Below are 19,923 nucleotides of genomic sequence, written 5' to 3'. Positions count from 1 at the left end.
TCAGTGGGATGAAGAAGTATACAGAGCTTTTGCATTAATTTTGAATCCTGTGCTGTAGCTTGTGGTTGGGATGGACAAACCTGTCCATTTTGAGTTCTCTCAGCTTCTCATTTTTCCTGTCTTCAGTTCTCCACATTTCCAGTTCGCTATCTATCTATATATTTAGCTCCTTGTGAAAATTCACCAGCATTTCAGTGTGAATTTCTACAAACACGTGAATGCTTGCCTGCAGTTTTGCCCAATGCCCACATTTTTGCAGAGGAATTTCCCATAATGTACTGAATTTGTTTTGTCTGTTGTTTTCACTTGAAACGGGCATTTTTATGAACACCCTGCCCCAGTATGCACATTTTTTCTAGGTATTTCTTGGCATTTCAAAATGCAGCGAATTTTGAAGAAAGTCTATCTTTTGGTTATCATATTGTTTCACAAACTGTGATTTAGGCAGGACTCCTTGAAATGCGAATTGAACTGAATTTCTCCCCATCTCTTATCCATTGCTAGACTGCCTGCTTTTCAGGTTTTATCACCTGGCACTTTCAGGTAGGGTCATGATACACAACTCTGAATTAGATGGATCAATGGTTAGATTCATCACAAGAAGAGAAGTAAATGTGTTGTGTTTCTCCCATGTTGCTATTCTGACAGTAAACAGAACTGGTGATCTGCTTGACAGCAAATATGGATGAGAAGTTTCTCTTTGTCATCCAAATGTTGCGAGACATTCCCTTCACAGTCCAGGGTTCAAGTTTTGGTTAGAATGTGCTCTATACATCATCTTCTTAAGAAGTCAGACCAAGTGAGGTGCCGTATTTATTTCCAATTCATGCAGTGTTGTCCCGGCATTTCGATTTAGTGCTGGTCTTCCTCAGTCCTCATAATTGCCTGAGATAATGAAAGACAAGGAACAGAGAAGGATGGTGTGAGAAGGAGAAATGACAAAGGTGACATGTTCTAAATATAGTTGCTTCTCTGCAATGTGGAGCCAAACTTGGGGTTTTGTTTTTGCCTTATCTTGTCAGACTTCTACTTCAGTTACTACTTCCTTCCCTCAGACCCTCTTGGGTGGTAAAATCAGCAGAGGGAGCCTTCTTGGTCATTTGAACCCCTCAGAAGTTCAGCGCATGGCAGCTTAGGAGTGGGAATTTTCTGTGCCAGCCCTAATGTATGGAATTCCCTGTTGGGATTCAGAACTTATAGGGTTAAGATGTTCTGTGACGCCTCACATTCTGACGTGTGGAAAGAGGGAGGAGTTCTACTTGTTGTTCTCTCTGTGTCTCTGAGAGAGACGGACGGAAGCCATGAATGCTAGCAGTCCAGGAGATTTTGAGAAATGCTGAGCTGTACATATTTGCTGCAATAAAGAACTGTTGAATTTGGACATACACAGTGCTTGGTGTATTTGGATCTGAAGCAGACTGCGACAGTTTTGATCCGCTGTGTTTTTACTCTGCTAGACGAAACCGGAGAAGAAAAAGGTCTGCGCAGCTTGGCTGGGAGCGTGCCGGACCACTGGGGCTAATTGGGGCCATAAAGCAATTAGATGGCCAGTGCAATTAAGATCTTATCAGATCTTCACAGGTTATGGAGGACCTAATTACCGCTAATAAAACTGTTGCTAAGAGTCTGCCGGTGAGCTTTGAAGTCTTGAAGTCAGCTTGGCAATAGCTGGAAGACGCTACTGAGGCGGCAGAGGTCTGCGTTCTGTGTTTTGCCTGCTGCAGAGAGGCAAGAGTCGCTGAGGCAGAGAGCTGAGAAAGCAGCTGAGGAATCGGGTGCCGGAGGGCTGACTGGTGAAACGTGAGTACAGCAGCTGGGGCCCCGGGGAAGAGGAGAAAATGGCAGACAGCCATGAGTCATTCGTAGTTCCGTTTGAAAAATTGGACGGCAAAAATTGGCAAGAGTGGAGCAGAAGGCTGAAGGCATGGCTGGTAGCGAAGGGGCTGTGGGAGGCTGTTCAGGGACCTCCACTACCCACACCAGCGGCAGGAGCTTCAGCTGCAGAAATTGCAGATGCTCGTGCTTCACAGAGAAAAAACCACAAAGCCCTGGGAGCTATTGTGCTTAGTGTGGATGGCTCACAGCTGCCTTTGGTAGAGGGGCTGGAGAATGCATGTGAGGCCTACCAAGCGTTGGAAAGGGTGCACCACAGAACCACGGCTGGGGCAAAGATACACACCACCAGACGCTTGTTTGAGATGAAGTTACGTCCTGGGGATAGCATCAGGAAGCATGTGACTGATATGCTGGCTGTGTTTAACCAGCTGAGACTGTTACAAGTCAACTTCTCAGAGGAGCTGAAAGTTTACATTTTGCTCAGCTCTCTGGACAAGAGTTATGATAATCTGTGTCTAACTCTGGAATCGATGGATCCCCAAACGCTGACTTTGAATTACGTCACAGGACGCTTATCAGATGAAGAAGAGCGCCGCCACAGAGAGGGCAAAGCTGGCACCGGGGGCTCTGGGTGTAAGGGCGGAGCCAAGCCAGCGGAATACACGGTCCAGGCTTTTTCCGTTCGTCGTTGTTACATCTGTAATTCGACTGAACATCTGCGTCGCAACTGCCCCCACCGGAGCAGAGAGGCAAGGCAGGATGTTGCCAAGGTCACTTCCCACGGGAACCAGCCAGGTTTCCATGGCAACCAGTCTGGCAAGGCAGCCAGACGTGGAGCTGAGCAGAGCGGACGTGCTAAACGCGAAGAGGAAGCTTATCAGCTGGCTGCCAGTATGGTTTTGTTTGAGAACAGCTCTGAGAGACACACTAATTTTCGTTTTCTAATCGACTCAGGAGCGAACTGCCACCTGATCCCAGAGACCCCTGCAGTCGAGATGTGGAATTGCAAGGCAATTCCGGCTGGAAAAACTGTTCAGTTTGCAAGTGGGGAAAAGAAAAATGTGAATAAAATTGTAAATGTGTTGTTTTCTGTTTTGCAGGAGCAGATGGAAGTTTGCATTGTGCCAGGAGTGCAACACTGTATTTTATCTGTGCCTTATTTGTTGAAAAAGGGGTTTAAGGTTTGCTTTGAACACGATGTTTGTACAATCTCCAAAGGAGGGAAGCAACTGGTCAGAGTTGCAAAGGGGCAGAATGATCTCTTCATTCTTAAAACGTCTCTGGAGGGTGAGGGGAAGGTTGAGAAAGCACAAGCCCTGCGTGCTACAGTTCCCACTCATGTTTCATGTTCGTGTGTGTGGCATAAGAAGACAGCTCATGCTTGTCTTGAAGAACTACAGGTGCTACCTGAGGTTTCCAAAGGCTGTAGAATTGCGGAATGTGCAAGAGTCCTAGATTGTCAGGCTTGCAGACAGGCAAAGGTAAGAGGGTGCAGTTACCCCAGGGTGGAGAGGGTAACCACAAAACCTTTTGATCTTGTACACATAGATCTGTTGGGTCCCATGAAGGAACCAAGTCTGGGAGGGGCCAGGTTTCTGCTGACAATGCAGGATGATTTTTCGCAGAACACCTGGACACATGGTCTCAAATCCAAGGAAGATGCAGCACAGCTGATTAGGCGTTGGATTGAGGAAGTGGAACTAAGGTTCTCCACCAGAGTCAGGGAAATTGCTAGTGACAGAGGTTCACAGTTTACTGGGTCTGCTTTGCAGAAGTTCTTTCACAAGAAAGGGATAAGTCACACAGTGACTTCTCCTCAACAGAGGGGGGTGGCAGAGCTAAGAAGTGAGGCTCTGGTTAAAGCTGCACAGGTGATGCTGTTAGATTCTGGGTTACCTCCAAAGTTTTGGATGGAGGCAGTTAAATATGTGAGCTTCACCTGGAATAGGTCCTACAATTCAGTGGTAGGAGACACACCGTTTTTCATGCTTCACGGGAGGAAACCGCAGGTTCACTTCCTCCGTGAGTTCGGATCAACGGCCTTGCTGCCGGTGCCTGAAGCTTTGCGAGGGCCAGGTGAACCCAAGTTCCAGAAAATGATCTTCTGTGGGTATGAGCCAACGGCTCGTGCATGGAGGTTTGCGTACCCGTCAGGTGATCAGAGTAAGCTGCTGATCAGTAAACACGCTGAGTTCTGTAAGCAGGAGGAAAGGTCAAAGACCCCTGCCAGACGCGATATTCTTTCAGAATGTCTTTCCGATTCAGAGCAGGAAGGTTCTGATGAGGAGGAAGGAGAGCCAGGGGCTGAGTCTGCTGATGACGATCAGCTCACTGACCAAAGTCAGGAGCAGGATGGGGCATCTCCGCAAGTTGTAAAAAGGGAGCCCAAGAGTGAGCCTAGTTCTCCTGTGAGGGTAATTCCAAGGGTTCGAAGACGCGTTAAGTCAGAGGGGGAATCCCAGGATGCAAGGGACACACCTGCTGACCACAGTGAGTCAGAGGAAGTGCCTGAGTTTGTGCCCAGGAGGTCCAGTCGCACAACGAAGGGAATTCCACCTGAGAGGTATCAGGCCACAGGTGCGTGGGTAAGTTTCGCACAGTGCGAATCTGAGAGTTGTGAGGATGTTCCACAGATGCCTGACAGGAACGCCAGGAGAGGGCGCAAGGCATTGGGGAAGGGATTGATCTCACAGAGGTCTGCAAAGGTACATCCACAGGTCTTGTCAGAATGCTCAGCGAGAGGGGGTGTTGGGATTCAGAACTTATAGGGTTAAGATGTTCTGTGACGCCTCACATTCTGACGTGTGGAAAGAGGGAGGAGTTCTACTTGTTGTTCTCTCTGTGTCTCTGAGAGAGACGGACGGAAGCCATGAATGCTAGCAGTCCAGGAGATTTTGAGAAATGCTGAGCTGTACATATTTGCTGCAATAAAGAACTGTTGAATTTGGACATACACAGTGCTTGGTGTATTTGGATCTGAAGCAGACTGCGACAGTTTTGATCCGCTGTGTTTTTACTCTGCTAGACGAAACCGGAGAAGAAAAAGGTCTGCGCAGCTTGGCTGGGAGCGTGCCGGACCACTGGGGCTAATTGGGGCCATAAAGCAATTAGATGGCCAGTGCAATTAAGATCTTATCAGATCTTCACATTCCCTCTCCACAATGGTGTGTCTGGCACCTTCATTGTTTAGTTTCCATCCTGTGCTGAAGATGTGCCTCTTTACCCTGGCCCAGGCACAGGCAAACTTGGCCCTCCCTATGTTTTAGGACTACAACTCCCATCATCCCTGTTAGCTAGGGATGATAGGAGTTGTAGTCCCAAAACATCTGGAGGGCCGAGTTTATCTATGCCTGCCCTGGCCTAAGACACCAGAGATATGTAAATAGAGGAGCCGCCCAATTCTTGGCAGTAATTTGTTTCAAACTGTTTTCGATACTGTATTTTTAAATTCCTGTAACCCATCCAGGTACGTCATGCTGGAGGGTGCATAAGAAATCAAATCATCATTATTGCCATTATTATTATTTTGAAAATCATGTTCCATACCAAAGCGTGTATCAGTAGGGTTTATTCTTCAGGTGAAATCCACCACTTATTCATTCACTGAATTTGTTCATTGCTGCCAGCAAAGGAAAGACTCCAGGCACTTCGAAACAATAAAAAACCCCCACAATTTTCACAAATCCACCGTTTAAAAATATTACTGCAAACTAAAAGTGTTCATCCACAAAAAAAAAAAATTTAGAAATAAAATACTATTTGCCATTCTTAGCAGCAAGATGATCCCTAAGATACAGCCAAAATGGCCACAGAAACCACAATGCTAAAGCTGCTGCCCAAATTCCTGAGAGAATAAACATATCTTCGTCTGCTGCCAAAATATAATGCATTGGCTCCAGGGAAGCATCCCCAGGGAGAGTATTCCAGAATGATAGCCGGTGGGATCTAATTCTGATGCTTCTGTTGCCTCAGATGATTCTGCTGTGCTGAATTCTGAAAAAGTACATAGCAAAAGCATGAATATACTCAGCGATACTGAAAGCTGAGCTTATGCACTTCGTAGTTGAAGATTTATTCCCCAAATCAAAAGCTTGGAGCAGTCGGAGGAACAGGTACTTAAGAACAAAATGTCTCTGCAACTTCTTAGTTGGAACTGCAACGGTTTGAACCTTCCCCGGAAAAGACGTCAAGTTTTTCACATCTTGAAGAGAGAACAATTAGACCTAATATGCTTGCAAGAAACCCACATTGCCAGGATACACAGGAAATTGCTGATAAACAAGAGACTTGGACAGGAATTTATTTCATCAGACAAAGTGAAGAAAAGAGGTGTGGTGATTTATGCAAAGGAAAAATTGGCTCCAAAAATGATATTTAAAGATGAACAAGGAAGGTATCTGGCAATTGAAATACAAATTCAAGGAGAAAAAATTTTGATAGTTGGAGTTTATGCGCCAAATGAAGGGAAGGCCGAATTCTTTAAGAAGTTGCATGAGACTTTAATGGACTTTTTAGACTATAAAATCGTAATGATGGGAGATATGAATGGAGTCGTCTCCACAAACATGGATAAAGCACAGAGACAGGTGATTTCAAAGGAAGGGAGACTACCAAAGACTTTTTTTGAAATGACTGAAACTATGGACCTGATTGACATATGGAGAATAAGGAACCCTCTTGAGAGAGAGGGAACTTTTTTCTCTGAAGCAAAAATGACATGGACAAGAATCGACCAAATCTGGGTTTCTAGTAGCCTAGCGCCAAGAACAAAAAAAGTAGAAATCTGCCCAAAAACCTGCTCCAACCATAACGCTGTAAAGATGGAGATGAAATTAACAACAACTGGATCCTTTAGATGGAGAATGAATGACACCCTATTTAGAGATGAAGAGATTTATAAGAAGGCCCTAAAAACACTGAAAGATTACTTTGAGATAAATTTGAGAACAGAAGTGGAGAAGAGAACAATTTGGGACGCTAGCAAAGCCGTGATGCGAGGTTTCCTAATTCAACAGAACTCCATAAAGAGGAAGAAACAAAATGAGAGGAAAGAAAAAATCTTAGAAAAAATGAAAGAAGGAGAAAAGAAATTGAGGTCCAAACCAAAGTCCCATGAGATTTTGAGAGAAATAAAGTTTTATCAGATGCAATACATGGAACTCATGAATCAAGAAATAGAATGGAAAATAAAGCAAATGAGACAAAAGACTTTTGAATCAGCAGATAAATGTGGGAAACTTCTGTCATGGCAATTGAAAAAGAGACAGAAATTCAATACTGTGACAAGTCTAGAAATGGATGGAAAAATTACCTACAAACCTAATGAGATAAGTAATTGTTTTCAAAGCTTTTTTAAGAAATTGTATGCACAAGGGCCAGTTAACGAACAATAAATAGAAGAATTTATTAAAAAATATGGCCTACCAAAAATCTCAGAACAAAGCAAAATGATCCTGAATGAGAAAATAACAGAACAAGAAATAGAGGGTGCCATTCAGAATATGCAATTGGGAAAATCACCAGGACCAGATGGTTTGACGGCTAGATATTATAAAGTGCTGAAGGAATGGCTAATACAACCACTGAAGGAAGTTTGTAATGAAATTTTGGAGGGGAAGAAGGCACCTGAATCGTGGAAAGAGGCTTTCATCTCACTTATACCGAAAACAGAGACTGAAAAGAACCAGGTTAGAAACTACCGCCCTATATCTCTACTTAATGTGGATTATAAAATTTTTGCAGACATTTTGGCAAAAAGATTGAAGAGAGTGTTGATAGGGGAGATTCATAAGGACCAAACGGGCTTTCTCCCAGGGAGACATATGTCAGACAATGTGAGGAACATTATAGACATTTTGGAGTTGTTAGAAGTTGACATTAACAGGAAGGCTGTTCTGATTTTCGTGGATGCGGAGAAAGCCTTTGACAATATTTGTTGGAGCTTTATGAAGAAGAATCTCCAAGGGATGGGGGTAGGCCAAGGTTTTGAAAACGGTATAGGTGCAATATATTCTAAACAAAAAGCTAAGCTAATTGTAAACAATGTGGTAACGGAAGAAATATTCATAGAAAAAGGTACACGGCAGGGATGCCCAATATCCCCTTTGCTTTTTATATCAGTCCTGGAGGTTTTGTTAAACATGATTAGAAAGGACCAGTTGGTTAAAGGAGTTCAGGTCAGAGTTAGACACTACAAACTAAGAGCATTTGCAGATGATCTAGTATTGACCCTGCAACAGCCAGACACTAGTACTAAAAGAGTATTAGAATTAATTGAAATATTTGGTCGAGTAGCAGGTTTTAAACTGAACAAACAAAAAACGAAAGTGTTGGAAAAAAATTTAACAATAGAGGAAAGAGAGAGATTTCAGAATGAAACAGGTTTGGAAATAATGAAAAAAGTGAAATACCTGGGGATAAACTTAACATCTAAGAATGTGAATTTATTTAAGGATAATTATGAAAAATGTTGGTTAGAAGTAAAGAAAGATCTAGAAATATGGTCAAGGTTGAAACTTTCCTTGTTAGGCCGGATCGCTACTATTAAGATGAATGTATTGCCTAGAATGCTATTTTTATTTCAGACGTTGCAGATTTTGGACAAGATGGACTGTTTCAAGAAGTGGCAGAAAGACATATCAAAATTTGTCTGGCAGGGCAAAAAGCCCAGAATAAAATTTAAGATCTTAACTGATGCAAAAGATAGAGGGGGGTTTGCCCTGCCGGACTTAAGACTTTATTATGAATCGGCAGCTTTTTGCTGGTTGAAACATTGGCTACTTCTTGAGAACACAGACATTTTGGATCTAGAAGGGTATGATAATAGCTTTGGTTGGCATGCATACTTATGGTATGATAAGGCAAAGGTGTATAAAGGCTTTAAAAACCATATTGTAAGGAAAGCATTGTATAATGTCTGGATTCGATATAAAGATTTGTTGGAGAGTAAAACTCCCAGGTGGGTGTCACCAATGGAAGCTAAGGAAGTGAAAAAGCTTAATATGGACTCTAAATGGCCAAAATATTGTGAAATTTTAGAATATGATGGTGAAAGGGTTAAACTTCAGAGTTAGGAGAAATTAAAGCCCAAAGTTCGAGATTGGTTGCACTATCATCAGATAAATGAGACATTCAAACAGGACAGGAAAATAGGATTTCAGAAAGAGAGGTCAAAACTAGAAACAGAATTGTTAGAACCCAATACTAAGAACTTATCAAGAATGTATAATTTGCTGTTGAAATGGAACACACAGGATGAGATGGTGAAATCAGCTATGATTAAATGGGCACAAGACATCCGTCATGATATTATGTTTGCTGACTGGGAACAGTTATGGACTACCGGTATTAAATTTACTGCATGTAATGCTTTAAAAGAAAACATTATAAAAAAGATCTATCGGTGGTACATGACCCCAGTCAAGCTTGCAAAAATCTATCATTTGCCAAATAATAAATGTTGGAAATGTAATGAGACTGAAGGTACTTTTTATCACCTTTGGTGGACCTGCCCGAAGATTAAAGCTTTTTGGGAAATGATCTATAATGAAATTAAGAAAGTCCTTAAGTGGACTTTTCCTAAGAAACCAGAGGCTTTTCTCTTGGGCATGGTTGGCCAATTGGTGTTAAAGAAGGATAGGATTTTCTTTATGTATGCTACCACAGCAGCAAGAATTCTACTGGCGAAGTATTGGAAGATGCAAGAACTACCTACTCTGGAAGAATGGCAAACAAAGGTGATGGACTTTATGGGACTGGCTGAGATGACGGGCAGAATCCGTGACCAGGGGAAGGAGACAGTGGAAGAGGACTGGAAGAAATTTAAAATATACCTTAAAAACTGTTGTAAAATTGAGGAATGCTAAGATGTCAAGGGGTAAGAAACAGAGAATTACAGCTGTAACTAAAAAACTAAAGGAAATTTAATGAAAGGGAATCAAGATAAATTGACCAAAGGGTTGCTAAAGAACCATAAAACAAGGATGCAGGGATGGGGAGGTATGGGGAAGTCGAAGGAAAGAAGGTGTATGAAAATACAATTTTGAAGTTATATTTGTTTAAATGTTTTGTATGCTTTTGTTTTGTGTTTTGAGTTTTTGTTTTGTGCTTTGTTTTTATTATGTGTTTGAAAAATGAATAAAAATTATTTTTTTAAAAAAAAGAAGAAGAAGATTTATTCCCCAAATATGTGTCAATTCTGAATGTGTGTGCTCAGCATTCATCATGCTAGGGGGTGGCATTTGACTATGTTTTACTCAGAATTAGACCTATTGAAATGAATGGGCCTCATTTAGCCATGGTCATTAACTTCAATGGGGGGAATACCACCCTAGGTTTCCAAAGCTGGTAGCCCAGGACAAAAGTTGATTACTTCAACCCTTTACTCTTGACTGAAATGGCCATTGATTGCTGGAACTGGCCTGGAATTTTAAAATGGAAATGCATTTACAGAACCAATACTTTAACTCTGAGGCAATCAATTGGCTTGATTGCCAATTGATTGCTTGGGAATACCACATGCTGTTTTGGGGTTGTGTGTGGATCTGTAACAGCTCTCGTTCCAGCTTGAGCCCTGCTACCAAGAGACTTTGTTGGAGATTCCAGAAAGGTTCATGTTTCATGGCTGCCTACATGTTTCATGGCAATGTGATCAGTCAGGGTCCTGAAATCCTCCTGGGCCATCCCTGATCAATTGAACTGCCTTCTCTTACTCCCAGGGATTTTTCTCAGCCGGAATTTGCCGGAACTCAGTTCCAGCACCTCTTTTTCTAGAAAAATAGCACTGCTTACTCCCATGCACTGAAATTCTCAGGCATCGTTACGAGAACAAAACACTGAGAACTCTCAGAAGAAAAGCTGGATATTTTTCAAGCATTTTGACAATGGTGTTCACAATGTGCAACTAATTACCACCCAAATTGAGGTTATTTTGCAGATTGCTAGACTGGACAAGAAAGGTTTCTGCCATCCTTTCCTTTCCATTATATGAATCTATTTTTTCACCTTTTATCTGCATCATCTGTAAGCTTCCACACCTATAGGCGGAGCGGCGGTGCTGCATGAACCCTCCTCTCTCTCTCTCTCTCTCTCTCTCTCTCTCTCTCTCTCTCTATATATATATATATAATGTTCCGTGTTGTTTCCCTTCCAGCATCTATAGCCCCTTTCTGCCTCTGCATCATCTAGGGAGTTTATTTGTGCAAAGCAGTTTCCCCTGAAGCAGACATACAGCAGACGTACACAAGGGGCTGAAGGCAGGAAGTCAGGGCCAACAAGTCACCCCCCCCCCTTGTGCCATGAAAAACATGGGGGTGGGAAGAATAAATGAGTAGAACAACAGTTTTAAATAGATCTCTTAGAACTGGATTATTGGTTTTAACTTCGAGGGGTCTTAGGTAGCATCAGGAAGCAACTATAGTGGACGCTCAGGTTGTGAACGTGATCTGTGTGGGATGCACGTTCGCAACCTGTAGCGTTCACAACCCATGTCTGCGCACACACGGGTTGCAATTCAGTGCTTCTGCACATGTGCAATTTAGTGCTTATGTGCATGCGCGACCGCCGAAACCCGAAAGTAACCCAAACCGGTACTTCGGGGTTTTGGCGGTCCGTAACCTGACACGGGTCCATAACGGGACGTGGGTGGTGCTGTGGGTTAAACCACAGAGCCTAGGACTTGCTGATCAGAGGGTCGTGGTTCGAATCCCCGTTACGGGGTGAGCTCCTGTTGCTCGGTCCTTCTCCTGCCAACCTAGCAGTTCAAAAGCAAGTCAAGTGCAAGTAGATAAATAGGTACCGCTCCAGCAGGAAGGTAAACGGCGTTTCCGTGCGCTGCTCTGGTTCACCAGAAGCGGCTTAGTCATGCTGGCCACATGACCCGGAAGCTGTACGCCGGCTCCCTCGGCCAATAAAGCGAGATGAGCACCGCAACCCCAGAGTTGGTCATGACTGGACCTAATGGTCAGGGGTCCCTTTACCTTTTTAACCTGAAAAAATGCAACCTGAAGTGTCTGTAACCTGACGTATGACTATACTAAAAAACACCCCAAAACAATCACCACTTTAAATAGTATGGTCGTCTTGTGTTGTGGTTCGAGGACCCGACCACCGCGACATGAAAAGAAGACACAGGGACACGTGATATAAGGTTAATGGGCTAGAAAAGGCCACAACTTTATTGATTACAGCAATGAAAATGTATTGGCTTAGGCATTGGATAGAAACAAGTGGGTTTATTCACCAGTAGGTGGATCCTGTTGATGCTGATCCAACTATAGGCTCACCTCCTGCTGTCACCGAGGGTCGTGCCATGGCCTCCCGCCAAGCAGGCATCGGACAGAATACACGACCACCAGATTCCTTTAACGGAATACCCCTAAACATTGAAGGCATAGGCGATGGCCACACCTAGCACTTCGACACACCACAGCACATTATTCCAATGCCTAACCTACCCACCAATACCACAAAAGTTGTGACGATTGCTACAAGGTAGGCGAAAAAACCAAAAAGCCTAATGCCAAATGGAAAAACTCCTACCAGGCCCCCCGTGCAACCGGGGCGACCAACCTAAGGTCCATAGCAAGGCCAATGACCTAAGCCCTAACTCAATGGGAGTGGAGGGTGGGTGACTCGCACAGGACGACGAAGAGAAATGAGGCCGGGGAGAGGCTGACGCTGCAGCATCAAGGCTGCTGGACACGCCCCCCCCCACGGCACCTGGTTGGACGGCCACCGGGGGGGCGTGAGCGCCAGCCAGGTGAGCTGGAGGCAGGGGGCTACGCCCCCTGCTAGGGGCGGTGTTCAGGCTCCCGCCCACAACCACTCCCCTCTCTTTCAGGGAGGAGAGTCTTTGCTGCAAATGCTGATGTAACTCATTTGCAGTATCTGGTCCACATCCAGAAAGAGGGGGTGCAATGGAATGCCCCCAACTGGAATGTTTCGATGTTAATTCGCTGAGCTCCCCATAAAGGACAGGAATATGACAAGGAATATTGATGTGCTGGAGGTACATGGGTGAAGTGAGCTCCAGGATTTTTTTCACAGCTGGAATAATCCTATTATCCATGGGAGTCCCCGTAACCAGACAAATGAATGTGGTAATGTTGAAGCTCTCAAGTTTGTTTATTTTATATACCACTCTTCATCCAAAGATCTCAGGGCGGTTCAGAGGATAAAAATACAGAACAAAAGGAGGAATCAATAGAATAAAAATGTAACAATGCCCCCCCTCCCACAAACACATTTAAAAGGGCATAGAATATCAATCAGCCCAAGGTCTGGTTGAAGAGGAATGCTTTTGCCTGGCACCTAAAAATGTATATAATGAAGGCACCAGACAAACCTCCCTGGGAAGACCATTCCCATACCCTCCAACATTTCTCTGATGAAAATAAGGACATCCTATTCCACTCCCTCCAACATTTCTCTGATGGAAATACAGTGGTACCTCGGGTTAAGAACTTAATTCGTTCTGGAGGTCCGTTCTTAACCTGAAACTGTTCTTAACCTGAAGCACCACTTTAGCTAATGGGGCCTCCCACTGTCACCGTGCCGCCGCCACGCGATTTCTGTTTTCATCCTGAAACAAAGTTCTTAACCCGAGGTACTATTTCTGGGTTAGCAGAGTCTCTAACCTGAAGTGTCTGTAACCCGAGGTATCACTGTATGACAATTTAGCTTGATGCCTCAATATTACCAAGTCAGCTTATTTCTGTAACCCAAGCATCTGTAACCCAAAGTACCAAAGTAAAGGCATCATTCCCCAAAAGGGAGCCGCTTGTGTTGCCACCCCCCCCCCCCCGATCTCTCACGGAGAAGGTACATGAAGAAGGGCCTGAGATTATTATTGCAGCGTCTGGGTTTATTGATATGGAAGGAAGTGGTCCTTGAGGTCTTGCAGTCCTGAGCTATTTTACTATTGTTTGTGCCATATTAGGACAGAGGACTTCAGAGAATGAGACTGGTTCACTATGACTGATCCTAATAAACTGTGTGTTCTGCCATGTACTGATGCTCTGCATGTGTTTGTGTGTCCATAAGAGATTATTGCGTCTGACTACATTTGGGGGCTCTGTTCGGGTTGCAGGGCTATGGACTCTCCTTTGCAGCATATTGGGGTTTTCCTGCTGAGCCCCTGCACTTTAAAAATTGTCACTGTGCCACCAATTAAGAAGGGGTGGCCACTCAGAGCATTTTCATGAACTACTACATCAATCAGCTTGTACCAAGTGTTTGACATGTGTCCAAAACAGTTCTGAGACAAGGCAACAATTCTCAGTTTGTTAGCAATTATGAAACAAGTGGAAGCAAGTCTGACTTCATTTCAACGGTGTTCGAAAGCTTTGACTTGGTGGAATGAAAATTACAATCTCTGGTTCTGTAATGAGACTTCATAATGCCTGGTCAGGTGCGCAGCCTGGGAGTCATTTTGGACTCACAGCTGTCTGGACTCACAGGTGCAGGTTAATTCTGTGTCTAGGGTGGCTGTCTACCAGCTCCACCAGGTACCCAGGCTGAGACCTTACCTACCTGCGGACTGTCTTGCCAGAGTGGTGCATGCTCTAGTTATCTCCAGCTTGGACTACTGCAATGTGCTCTATATGGGACTACCTTTGAAGGTGACCCAGAAACTGCAATTAATCCAGAATGCGGCAACTAGACTGGTGACTGGGAGTGGCTGCCAGGACCACATAACACCAGTTCTGAGAGATCTGCATTGTCTCCCTTTACATTTCCAAGCACAATTCAAAGTGTTGGTGTTGACCATTAAAGCCCTAAGCAGCCTCAGTCCTGTATACCTGAAGGAGCGTCTCCACCCCCATCGTTCAGCCCAGACACTGAGATCCAGCGCTGAGGGCCTTCTGGCGGTTTCCTCTTTGCGAGAAATAAGATTACAGGGAACCAGACAGAGGTCCTTCTCGATAGTGGCGCCTGCCCTGTGGAACGCCCACCCTTCAGATGTGAAGGAAATAAATAGCTATCTTATCTTTAAAAGACATCTGAAGGCAGCCCTGCTTAGGGAAGTTTTTAATATTTAATGCTGTATTGTTTTTAAAACTTGATTGGAAGCCACCCAAGGTGGCTGGGGAAACTCAGCCAGTTGGGCGGGGTATAAATAATAATAATAATAATAATAATAATAATAATAATAATAATTACTATTATTATTATTATTATTATTATTATTATTATTATTACTATTATTATTATTATTATTATACCAAGTCAGATTTTTTGGTCCATAGAAACTCAGTATGGTCTGCTCTCGGGCAGAAGTATTTCCCATCACCCTGCTTCCTGAATTTTTTAGCAGACATTGAACCTAAGACCTTATGCATTCAAAGCATGTGCTCTACCACTGAGTTTCAGTCTCATCCCTTCTGTTCTTTGCAGTCCCTACCTCTTCAAAGCACCTTGAAGGACAAGAAATAAACAGATCTTCAAAGCCCCTTAAGTCCTAATCTAATATTCATCTAATATTAAGTAGAGGAAGAATGCTTTCAGTTGCACCTGCTTCTACAAACAGAAGTAGGGGAGCTGCAACAAAATAACAACAATCTCAACAAAATAACAACAATCTCAAGCACACATCAAGAATCTTTGCTCTCCCATTCATTTGAATGGGCTTTGGCACCCAAATAAAAATATACAATGAACTTTAAACACCACCAAGCTGATAAAACTTAAATCGACTTGTGCACATTGTTTTACAATGTGTTTTTTACATGTGGCATAATTAGAAATGTGGTCTATGTGGTACATAATGATTAAAAATGCAATTAAAAATGAAGGTACACAAAACTTTTTTCAAACAAACAACAATTAATCTAGTATTGTGGGGAGGGGGGCTGTTGTTGTGTCTGTCTTCAGCAACCGGAGTTGTCAGCGTTTAATCTTAGATGCTATTTTGTGCCTTAAGAAATGAGATGTAGAATTCAGTAGGCAGGATGCTCACCAGGGCAAGATGGCTTGAACATATAGCACCAATCCTGGCCTTAGTACACTCGCTGCCAGTTAGTTTCTGGGTGCAATTCCAAGTGCTGGTTTTGACCTATAAAGCCTTAAGTGGCTCTGGACTGCAATACTTAGTTCAAAGTTCGAATTAGTTCTAAGTTCTAGCTCAAACTTAGAGCTATGAACCAATATGAACTTGGAACTAATTTGAAATTAGAGCTTAGAGCTAATTCAAAGTTAGAGCTTTGAACTAATTCAAAGTTAGAGCTTCAAACTAATTCAAAGTTAGAGCTTCGAACTAATTCAAAATTAGCACTTCGAACTTCTCTCTGGAGCTTTAAAGCACAGACCCATGCCTGGAAAGAGCAGGGCAAAAGGCAAGTCCAAAGTAACACAGTGAACTGTTGCAGTTTCTTTTATCTCACCTTATTAAACCACAATATGTACAAGCCTTTTCCTCATGTATGCAGCCTCTTCATTCCTCCCTTTGCAGTGAGTTTCAATTTTAAAAAATAAACCAGGAAGCCTTCAGTTAACCAGTTTCCCTTAAGCCAACTGCAAACTATGGCTTAATATCCTTTTTGCTCTCTGCAAACCTTTAAAAAAAAACTTGTCCAGAACTGCATATGGCTGACCAATCACTGTTTAGCCACCTCCCCTTCTATAATTATTATGCAATGGGCATAGCTGCTTCATTAGAATCACTCTTGCTTTTTCTGCAGCGCACAAAGGAAAAGATACCATGCAATCAGTGCTCCTAGTGATGTAGCTAACAATAACCCTTTTCTAAGTTAACATACAAATAACACTGATAACACTTTTATCTGCTACCTTTTGTAGCATCTATTGTTGTTTCAACTTTCCATCCCTTACTGCAATGATAATAAACTTGATAGCTGAAATTAAACCATGGGGGAAAGGAGAATGAAATAGGCTGATCCCACTTGCATAGTTTTTTGGGGGTGTTTTTTTAATGATCTAAATAGCTTAAAATTAGATTTCCACAAGCTTTAGGTTTCCCCATTTATAACTATTGGTATTTTTATATTGCTGCTTCTGCAGTGGTTTTATCAGCTGTGCTGATGTTTTATGGATATTTTTAATGCTTGTTTTAGGTTATTGATGGGTAGGCAGACAGGCTGTGGATGAAGGGATGGATGGATAGTTAAAGGTAAAGGTAAAGGTACCCCTGCCCGTACGGGCCAGTCTTGCCAGACTCTGGGGTTGTGCGCCCATCTCACTTAAGAGGCCAGGGGCCAGCGCTGTCCGGAGACACTTCCGGGTCACGTGGCCAGCATGACATCGCTGCTCTGGCCAGAGCGAGAGCCAGAGCCAGAGCCGCACACGGAAACGCCGTTTACCTTCCCGCTGGTAAGCGGTCCCTATTTATCTACTTGCACCTGGAGGTGCTTTCGAACTGCTAGGTTGGCAGGCGCTGGGACCGAGCAGCGGGAGCGCACCCCGCCGCAGGGATTCGAGCCGCCGACCTTTCGATCGGCAAGCCCTAGGCGCTGAGGCTTTAACCCACAGCGCCACCTGCGTCCCCAGGGATGGATAGTTAGGGAGAAAGAAAATGGCTTGTGTGAGGTGCGAGTGTGGTTGCTCACGAAGATAACAGCCAGGACTCCGGCCTGTCTTTACAGGTTTTATTGAGTGCAAAAACTTATGTACAGTGCAGAAGTCCAAAAACCACGTCTGCCTTAATCGCTAGCAGATTCCGGAAGTGCCTTCTTCCTGTTTGCCCTCCAGCATAGAAGCCCAGGAAAACCCCCTCTCTGCCTTTTCTCCTTACGTGAAATTCCCTGGCGAAAACAACAACAACAACAACAACAACAACAACAACAACAACAACAACAACAATATATTATTTATAGCCCGCCCATCTGGCTGGGCTTCCAAAAAAATATTAAAATACTGTAATACATCAAACATTAAAAGCTTCCCTAAACAGGGCTGCCTTCAGATGTCTTCTAAAAGTCTGGTAGTTGTTGTTCTCTTTGACATCTGATGGGAGGGCGTTCCACAGGGCAGGTGCCACTACCGAGAAGGCCCTCTGCCTGGTTCCCTGTAACTTGGCTTCTTGCAGTGAGGGAACCGCCAGAAGGCCCTCGGTGCTGGACCTCAGTGTCCGGGTAAAATGATGGGGGTGGAGACACTTCTTCAGGTATACTGGGCTGAGGCCGTTTAGGGTTTTAAATGTCAGCTCCAACACTTTGAATTGTGCTCAGAAACGTACTGGGAGCCAATGTAGGTCTTTCAAGACCGGTGTTATGTGGTCTCGGCGGCCACTCCCAGTCACCAGTCTGGCTGCCGCGTTCTGGATTAGTTGCAGTTTCTGGGTCACCTTCAAAGGTAGCCCCACATAGAGCGCATTGCAGTAGTCCAAGCGGGAGATAACCAGAGCATGCACCACTCTGACGAGACAGTCCACGGGCAGATAGGGTCTCAGCCTGCGTACCAGATGGAGCTGGTAAACAGCTGCCCTATGCGACAGAAGCGGCACATCCACTTCCCTGACTGAGCCTTTGCAACGTCCCCCCTTTCTGTCGTCGTCCGTGTCTCCTGAAAGCTCCCCCTCCCCAGACTCTGATGAAGTGCAGCTGCTCAACAGAGGAGGAGGCTGTCTGTACGTTCCTGTCTCTTCCCCCTCCCCTGAAAGCAGATCCCTGACCGCTTGGATTCAAAGATTGCAAGATGGGATTTTCTTTATTCAGCGGACTTTATTTTTCTTCCTTCTGAAAACTCTTGTGCCTACAAAAAAAGCATCTCTCGAGGGTCACAAGTCAGAACCCACAAACATGCACCCTTCTTGCCGAGCCTCTTCCACTCCTGTCCTTTTTGACTGCTCCAGTTCAGCAAATGGAGCCAAGCTACCCTTTCTTTTGGGGGGACGCGGGTGGCGCTGTGGGTTAAACCACAGAGCCTAGGACTTGCTGATCAGAAGGTCGGCGGTTCGAATCTCTGCGACAGGGTGAACTCCCATTGCTCGGTCCCTGCTCCTGCCAACCTAGCAGTTCGCAAGCACGTAAAAGTGCAAGTAGATAAATAGGTACCACTCCGGCGGGAAGGTTAACGCCGTTTCCGTGCGCTGCTCTGGTTCGCCAGAAGCAGCTTAGTCATGCTGGCCACATGACCCGGAAGCTGTACGCCAGTTCCCTCGGCCAATAAAGCGAGATGAGCGCCGCAACCCCAGAGTCGTTTACGACTGGACCTAATGGTCTGGGGTCCCTTTACCTTTACCCTTTCTCTTTTTTAAAATTTGAGTTTTTATTTAGACTTTTCAAGTTTATACATTTCGCTAATTTTATACATTTTACCAATTTTACAATCATTTTGACATTTCAAAACTTGACTTCCTTCCCCCCTCTTTCCTTCAATTTATTTTTAACATCTTCTGTGTATCGCAATTAACTTAATTTGCTGAGCTATTCATCTTCTTTAAATATATACTCTTATGAAACTGCACGTTGTTACAATAATCCTGCCAATGTTTTTAATAATCCTGCCAATGGTATCTCTTAGGCAGTTCAAGCAAACCCCAAGGATGGAGAAGACAAGCGAATTTCAGCATGATAATGGTCTGTCTGTCACTTTGCCTTCCATTCCCTATTAACATTGGGCGCAGGGAAATGTGGACCACTGAAAGGATACAGACTTTTTGAAATAAATGGATAGACTGCACTTCCTTTCTTTACTTCCAATGGGACATTTGGTAATTAGTCTGGAATTGACAGAACTATGTAATTAAAAATACTGTAGAACCTGATGTGCCTGATAATACCCTGAGAGATCTATTCCTCCTTCTATTGGGCCCATTAATATAACCATCTATTGCTGGGTTCTGTCTAACTAGTCTATAATTTAACTTACGGATATTTCTAAGTTTGTCTGGCAGGGCAAAAAGCCCAGAATTAAGTTTAAGATATTAACTGATGCGAAAGAAAGAGGGGGCTTTGCCCTGCCAGACCTAAAGTTGTACTATGAGGCCGCAGCTTTCTGTTGGCTAAAAGATTGGCTACTTCTCGAAGACACTGATGTATTGGATCTGGAAGGTTTTAACAATGCTTTTGGTTGGCATGCATATTTATGGTATGACAAGGTTAAGATCAATAAGGCCTTTAAGAACCATAT

At 43.8% G+C, this 19,923-nt stretch overlaps 1 long non-coding RNA gene across 1 annotated transcript; it reads right to left on the bottom strand.

Annotated features, from left to right (window-relative positions):
- Positions 1-490: 490 nt before the first annotated feature.
- On the bottom strand, positions 491-5,824 carry LOC307225996. Its single transcript, XR_013843225.1, has 2 exons — positions 5,383-5,824; positions 491-885 (listed from the first exon to the last, which is right to left on the bottom strand). It is a non-coding gene; the product is annotated as an uncharacterized lncRNA (long non-coding RNA).
- Between the last annotated feature and the right edge of the window lie 14,099 nt (positions 5,825-19,923).

The sequence above is a fragment of the Podarcis cretensis genome, assembly GCF_951804945.1.
Source record: "Podarcis cretensis genome assembly, chromosome: 10".
Lineage (NCBI taxonomy): Eukaryota > Metazoa > Chordata > Lepidosauria > Squamata > Lacertidae > Podarcis > Podarcis cretensis.
The sequence above is the reverse complement of the archived record's forward strand: the minus strand, read 5'-3'. Positions and strand labels throughout refer to the sequence as shown.